Consider the following 8,346-nt stretch of genomic DNA (forward strand, 5'->3'; position numbering starts at 1 on the left):
GCAACGTAGGGTTTCTGGAGAAAAAAGGTTTATACATAGGTTTTTTCACTTATGAAAAAAGTAATTGAGAGTGATCTCCCGTAAAGGCCCTTTCACAATTGGCGCACGAGCACTTTACAACACATTGCGATCGGAAAATTTTAGCTTCGCACGAACTCTCGCCGAGCTCTCGCATACGAAAGCCATGAAAGGACATGAGGATTCTCCAAAAAAGTAAAAGTAAACCGAAACTCGAATTATACAATTCATTCTCTCAAATTACGCAATCCGTTATCTCGGATTGTAATCCGTTCTCTCGGTTTAAGCAATTCGTTCCTTCGGAATGCAAATCGTTCCCATGATTTCATTAATGTTATTTATCTGTACATATCAGATATGGCAATACTGTTTAATGAATAGAATATTGTAGTAATTTAGATCCTACCTTTTATTACATTTTACGGTCCAAAATGAGAAAAGTGCGTGAAAATATTTCAAATCAATACATTCTAGTACTTATATTTGTACAAAAAATTCTTTGATATCCCGGTATTTGTATATTAGAATTACTGAAAATCCTAGTAAGCCCTATTTAAAGTTAATGTGTTTTTTTTCTACAAAAATATACGTTGGTTATTAAAGAAGTTTGGAATAACCGGTTGCTGAAACAAATACACAGAACGCATTAATTGATTCAAATGGTTGGATGTATTTGTATATATGTATATTTAATGAAATTCGAAAGCACGGATTGCCAAAATCATTAGACTAATGTTACAAATCGAGATCTCGATTTAATAATCTGTGAAAACGAATTATGGACATGTAATTCGAGATCTCGAATTATAAATCGAGGGAACGAATTGGTAAACCGTGGGATCGGATTGTGTATTTCGAGATCTCGAATTATAAACCAAGGGAACGAATTGATAATTAGTGGGAACGGTTTGTGTATTTCGTGATCTTGAATTATAAACCGAGGGAACTAATTGATAACCCATGGGAACGGTTTATGTAAATCGAGATCTCAGATTAATTTTCACTTTTTTGAGAAATAGACGTGTCCCTTCTTGGCTTTCGCGCATACGTTGCACGATGTTTCGCATTCGTTGCATGCGTTTTAGTGGTCGCATCAAGTATCCTCAAAATAGTCGATATGCACACTATTCAGACGCGACCAAATGCGATCCACATTTATCGCAATTCAACGCACGAATATTAGTGCGAGGTCTTACAACGTTTTGTGTACTCGCAAGAGTGATTCACGATTTTTAAAGGTCGTAAGATGAATCCCAGCTGTATATGCGTGTGTTGTGCGACCATGAGACTGTTACTCAACGTGTCTCATGTAATCTTGCAACGTTTTACTATGCACGATTTATCAGCTTCAATTTCCCATGCTTTGCCACTAGTATATGTAAACCCTGTAAAAGCATCCCTGTTTCAGACCACAATTGACCATGGATGCTGCTTCACTAATACAAGCTCAGGCGGATTATGAACAGGGCTCAGCTGCTGCTGCAGGTCCTGGGCCTCCTCCTCCTCCTCCTGGGCCTTCCTTCTACGGTTTACTTTGGCTTTACCTGTAGCTTTTGTCATCTTTTTGAGTGACATCTCTTGCATTCGACTGACGAGGGTCGGGAACGGGTAGTATATATATAGAATATCACACTGCTGTTTTGATCTCGGCCCTGGTATCAGCCCGAGCGGTTGGTATCAGCCCAAGCCCGGAGGGCGCGGGCCGAGACCATCCGAGGGCTGATACCAGGGACGAGATCAAAACAGTGGTGTGATGTTGTTTATATCATATATCTAAAACCAAAGAAAACAACAAATATTTAGATATTTTTCGATCAAAAAATTTATATAATTTTGTCGTAATAAAATTAGAGTTGTCTTTCTTTATTTCGATGTTCCTGAAGATGTTGCTTGACAATGAATAATCATACATAGAGTACGATTCGCCTGGTCTGGTCATAAAAAGGAATAGTCCTAGTGTTTTAAAACATTTTATTTTGAAGCACATTAGATAACAAAGATATAAAAGGTCCCAAACTTTGAAATATTCTACTTTCACTTTGCATCGAACCGGGGTTACAACTTCTTCTACGAATCGTTACAACTTGTAAGTCTAAGATTTATAGTAACTGTTTGTTTTGTTTACGATATACCGGAATATTAAATTAAAAATGACACATTAAATGAAAACTTGGTATATCTGTCTTACTGTCAAAGCAAAAAAACGTCCAGTTTTTTTCAAAACATGATTTATTTAGCACTGTCCTAGAAGTAAACAAGAGTTACCTCTCTTACCTCACAAATGCTATCATTTGGCGCACTTTTTAAAAACAATTTTCTCGAAATTCTAATATAAATAATTAATTTTTAAAGATTTTATTTAAATTTTTCGATATATAATGTTTCTCTTTGATACTTATATATGAATTTTACTCGTGATTCACACAAATTAAACAGAAATAATTATTTGAAATTTGAGGGCGAGACAGCCCCTTGACAACGGGCCGAGACAGAGATATCTCAGCCCTGAGGGCGAGACAGCCCTACTGCCCAGGCGCTGTCTCCCAAGTCCAAAACGCCTGTATTAGGGCTGATACACTACTAGGTATATGATATATATATCACTCGCACGATCATTCGTACCATGAAACGCATGATTGCACGAGCGCCTTACGTCGAATCTCATTGGTGCACGTTCAATCGTTCGATCACCTGATCACTCGCGCGATCCTTTCGCATTATCTTACAACACTCGCTTTCATTGTAAAACAGTCGCATATAGACGCAAGATATATCGTAAGATTTAATACACGACGGTCGCTTTAGATCGTGCGAATTTCGTACGAATACTTTTTCATATGCGATTATTTCAGAAACAGCTTAGGTGGCAGAGGATAGTTTCGAATAAAGTACCGGTCAAAAAATAGAAAAAAAATAGAGAAATCTGAGGTTTGAATGCATATTATATGTAATTTTATAGCTAGAATATTTTATGGGTGCATTTGGAGGGAATTGGTGGCCTTGTATATTTCATTGAAATATGACACTCTAGTGTCACTACTACTGTATATGGGATATGGACTAGAAATTCGAAACTAAGCTCAAAACTCACTCTACCGGTATTTCACCAGAAAAGCGGGGTGGGTTCATAGGATGAATTGTAGCTTGAAAACGAGGTGGTTGAGCCATTATCACTTGCTGTTCATTGGTATGTACAAATGATATTCTGCAATTTGTGTGGTAGCTTAGGTCATGAGCACGGGCCTGGAAGCAGTTCTGGCTGCGGCGCTGGAAGCAGTTCTGGCTGCGGCGAAATAGTGAAATTAGGCTTGATTTACATGAAATTTTGAGATTGTCCCTGCGCTATCTTTAGGGCTCATTGTATAAGTTGTACATGTTTTATTCCTAAAAGCTTCAAATTCCTCAAGGGACTACATCATACTATTATTACATGTAGAGGGAATTAAAAATTTTTCAATGCACATTTTAAAAGCAGCTCAATATTAAGTAAACCGTCAGTCAAACGTTTTGATTGCAAAAAAAAAACTATCCTCTGCTACCTTCAAGAATACATCAATTTTTAGAAATATGAATTTTTGTCTGATTTTTATACAAAAAGACTTATTTATGTATTTCAATTAAAAAAAATATTTTGTTTCTGTTATTTAAAATTTGTACACTTGGGTATATTCACTAAAAAGCAAGGGGGGTTACTCTTTTCCAGCATACATTTTTAAAGATTTTGAACCATCAGCATAATAAATCGTACAAGATTTAGGCATTTTTTGCCAGAGAATGAATTAATTGTTTGAATTTGATATTTTGGGTATTGTCACATAATTAAAATCATGTTTTGCTTTAATTAATTAAATCTAATTAAAATTTAAGTGTATTAATTAGTGCGATATCACTGAAATTACATAAATTTGCCATTTTTTCAACCTAATTTACTAAATATAATTATTTGAATATAAAAATCAGTCAGCATACCTACATGTCACTAAACCTAACCATATATAGTACAAGAAAACTTTTTTTGCTTTATTTTTCCAAATTTAACCTATTCTGTTATTGAAGTTTTCATGAAATATGCCCCCCCCCCCTTTTCAATTTTTAAATTTATCTATATTTAAATGTGACAGAATCTAAATTTTTCAATGGTTTGCTATAAAATGACTATTTTTCTTTGAATAATAACAAAACAAAGAGTTTATATTGCATATTTAATGAAGTAATATCAATAAAATGTGCATTTTCATATAATTATTGAATTCTGCTAGGCCCATATAATCTGCCCACAATTGCCCAGGAAGGACAGAATAATCACTTTCAGTATTCAGGAGAATTAAATTTATGTATTTGATTACTCATAACTGTTGAAAGTGAATATCAGACACTTAGAAAGAATGCAGATAGGAAAAACAGATTTTTACAGTGCATTTTCATTACACTGAAGAAATGGCTGCAGGGGTAGGGTGTTGAACTGCCATTTCCTGGACACTTTTTCTTTAGCATGTGATGCAAGAGGGTTTTTTGCATATCATGATATATATCTTGAAAGTTGAAAGGTGTTTTAACTTTGCAAAGAAGTTATAGGTATATAAAACCAAGTGAAAAAGAGATAAAATGGAATGTCATAGAACATGAAAAATAGGGGAGTATGTGATACATGTGAGTACATTTCACCAAGATGTGCACTTTATATTTGACTTTTTACATATAACTGTATTTGAAATATATCAAAATTACCATTTAACACTTTTTTGATGGTATATTGATCATCTGGAGTTGTAAGAATTGCTTTTGTTTTATGTGTAACAAACAATATGGGGTTAAGGTGGTTGACCGAGAATTGGTGAGGTCTCTTATTTGGTCATAACTATTTTGTTTTTCAATGGATCAAGACATATTTGGTATATTTTTACTCAGAATTGCATGTTCTTTTTGAATTGAGCAAGGATTATTACTTGCAAGACAAACTTGGAAAGTTAAAGGTGGCAGAGGATAGTTTCGAATAAAGTACCGGTCAAAAAATAGAAAAAATAGAGAAATCTGAGATTTGAATGCATATTATATGTAATTTTATAGCTAGAATATTTTATGGGTGCATTTGGAGGGAATTGGTGGCCTTGTATATTTTATTGAAATATGACACTTTAGTGTCACTACTACTGTACATGTATATACCTATGGGATATGGACTAGAAATTCGAAACTAAGCTCAAAACTCACTCTACCGGTATTTCACCAGAAAAGCGGGGTGGGTTCATAGGATGAATTGTAGCTTGAAAACGAGGTGGTTGAGCCATTATCTCTTGCTGTTCATTGGTATGTACAAATGATATTCTGCAATTTGTGTGGTAGCTTAGGTCATGAGCACGGGCCTGGAAGCAGTTCCGGCTGCGGCGAAATAGTGAAAATAGGCTTGATTTACATGAAATTTTGAGATTGTCCCTGCGCCATCTTTAGGGCTCATTGTATAAGTTGTACATGTTTTATTCCTAAAAGCTTCAAATTCCTCAAGGGACTACATCATACTATTATTACATGTAGAGGGAATTAAAAATTTTTCAATGCACATTTTAAAAGCAGCTCAATATCAGTCAAACGTTTTGATTGCAAAAAAAACTATCCTCTGCTACCTTACGATCCAACTTAAAGTTTTTCGGTCGCACGAATATTTTGTCGCTTCTGCTCGTGCGCCAATTGTGAAAGCCCTGAAGGAATTATCTAGGCGCTGAAAACAAATAAAGCAAATGTTACACACTGAGAAGTAAACAAAAGCAAGTGTGTGTTTTTTTTATCGTATATATTCAACTCTACAGTAATAAAAGAAAAGCAGCGATGGGTTTGTTTACATTGTGCTGAGGGTACAGACAGTCAACAGGTCGTCATTTAGAATAGGTACATGAATGCTGGGAAGTGCAAAGATGTGAAATAATTATGCTGAAAGTGGTGATAGCTAGGTAGACCGGATGATTCCATAGGTTATGTGAAGGAGGCACCATTAAAAATTACTGATAAATCCTTGCAAAAATGTTTTATGACAGTTCGTTTCCAATAAAGTAAATTATAGAATAGAAACAAACAACCAGTCTCTTGATCATTATGAATATTGTTAGATGTAAAGGGAAGTAACTAAATTAAAGAACAGTGCTGGTATTTCTGTGTTTTGTTTCAATATTTGCATTTTCAGCCAAAGTATATGCATGTGGAAATAAGGTTTCAACAATGTATTTTATATATAAACCTTATGAAATAAATGGGTTTTGGAGAAAACTTATGTTTAAAATTAATACAGGCCCATTTTATCAACATTTTACATATAGGAAATGCGCAAAATTGTAAAAAAAAATTGATTTGACAAAATCTATAAAGGAAGACTGGCTTGATGGGTAAAAAGGACCTGAATTGAACATGTTTGGTACCATTAAACCTGTTCAAGAAATCTTGACAAATTCTATATGAAAAAGTATTCGTGCGAAATTCGCAGGATCCAGACCAGGCCAAGATCATCGTCTGGTGGCTCTTCCCCCTCGTCGACAAGCTCAGGCGGATTAGGAACAGGGTTCGGCTGCTGCGACAGGTCTTGGGCCTCCTCATCCTCCTGGGCCTTCTTTCTACGGTTTACCTTGACTTTACCTGTAGCTTTTGTCATCTTTTTGGGCGGCATCTCTTGCATGCTGAGGGTCGAAAACGGGAAGTATATACTGAGGGTCGAAAACGGGAAGTATATATATATATATATCTCTTCTCACTCGCACGATTATTCGTACCATGAAACGCATGATTGCACGAGCGCCCTACGTCCAATCGCATTGGTGTACGTTTAATCGTCCAATCATCTGATCACTCGCGCGATCCTTTAGCACTATCTTACAACACTCGCTTTCATTATACAACAGTCGCATATAGACGCAAGATATTTAGGAATACTTCAAAACTTACACGAGGAATTAAGAACATAATTAGTCTACTGCCAGAATATCGAAAAGATCCTAAGAACTCTATCTACTTAATATGAATTAATCAATTATTTACAGTTATCTTTTAAAGAGATTAATAAAATATTTATTAAATTAGACTACAAACAGTGTTCTATTTTAGGAACAATGGAAACTTTCTGGAGTAACATAGTCGTATAAAACAGATGCCAACTACATGAGCTGTTCTTTTCCGGAAGTCAGCGCTCTTTCATCATGGCGACAAAATCCTCATTTGCCCTGACTTCGTCGGATATCTTGATGAGGTACCTGGTATATCATATGTAGATTTCAAATGGCATCAGAACGGTATGTTCTAACTTTGCTTTCCCTATTAAGAAATTAAAATTAAATTTTAAGCATTCTATTTTGACAATAAAATTGTTTTTCAATATATTGCTGTTCTTTTTCACTTGAAATGTTTACTTACATATATTTGGCTCAAGAGTAGTTTCAAAATAATGATAAAATGGTCCATTTAGTTATATACATGTAAGACTCTTGAATATAATGTTATTTTCTCCTATTAGCTGAAATTCTTTCTTGGTAATGCTGCAAACTTTTTCTTCGATAACGGTGAAATATACAACCATAATCACGACGAGGATGACAATGAAGATTTTGACGATGACAGATAAATACGTCATCAAAAAGCCACGTACGTGGGGTGATCAAGAAATTCGCGAACAAATTGATCTCCCCTCCTAGTAGCACTGCAAAACGTTGTTGGTATTTTTGGTTTTTGACCTCATCAGACCTGTGATTGGACTGCGGAAGAGAAGGAACCGGAACTTCAAGACACAAATCGTTCGATCAGATATTGTAGATACAACACACTTTTACAATATTCTATTACATCTTATATGTTTATATTCAAACGTTTGGCAGAATGGTTGCAAGTAGGAAACTGTACATGTATGTTTGAAAAGTTAACGTGCGTACCTATGAACGGCATTACTTATTATGATGAAACATAACCAAATTATAAACAATTTTTAAACTAGAAGTATGTAGATTAACAGATAAAGATTTATCATTTAATTTATTTGATATTTATATTTGTAAAAAATAGTGTACGTTTTTCAGAGGACAGTGTTGTCTCCATAGTGAATTTATCTTGTTTCATGCATGAAGTTATATATTCTATCTCATTGTGAACAGAGAGCGTTGTTTCGTATTTCTTGGCATTATATAAAAATAATTCTTGATAATCATTTTTTGTGATTACTTCATTGTTTTAAATATGTTTAATAAATAAAAGTACACAAAAAATTGCGATAAAAGTCATGCAGAAAAGAACCCATAAGGTTTATATAAGAAACTTCACCCTGTGGTATCTTACCCATACGCCTTGTAAGGTGCCCTA

This window comes from Saccostrea cucullata, unplaced genomic scaffold (assembly GCF_032062105.1).
Source record: "Saccostrea cucullata isolate Sc308-1 unplaced genomic scaffold, CSIRO_AGI_Scuc_v1 ctg102, whole genome shotgun sequence".
Lineage (NCBI taxonomy): Eukaryota > Metazoa > Mollusca > Bivalvia > Ostreida > Ostreidae > Saccostrea > Saccostrea cuccullata.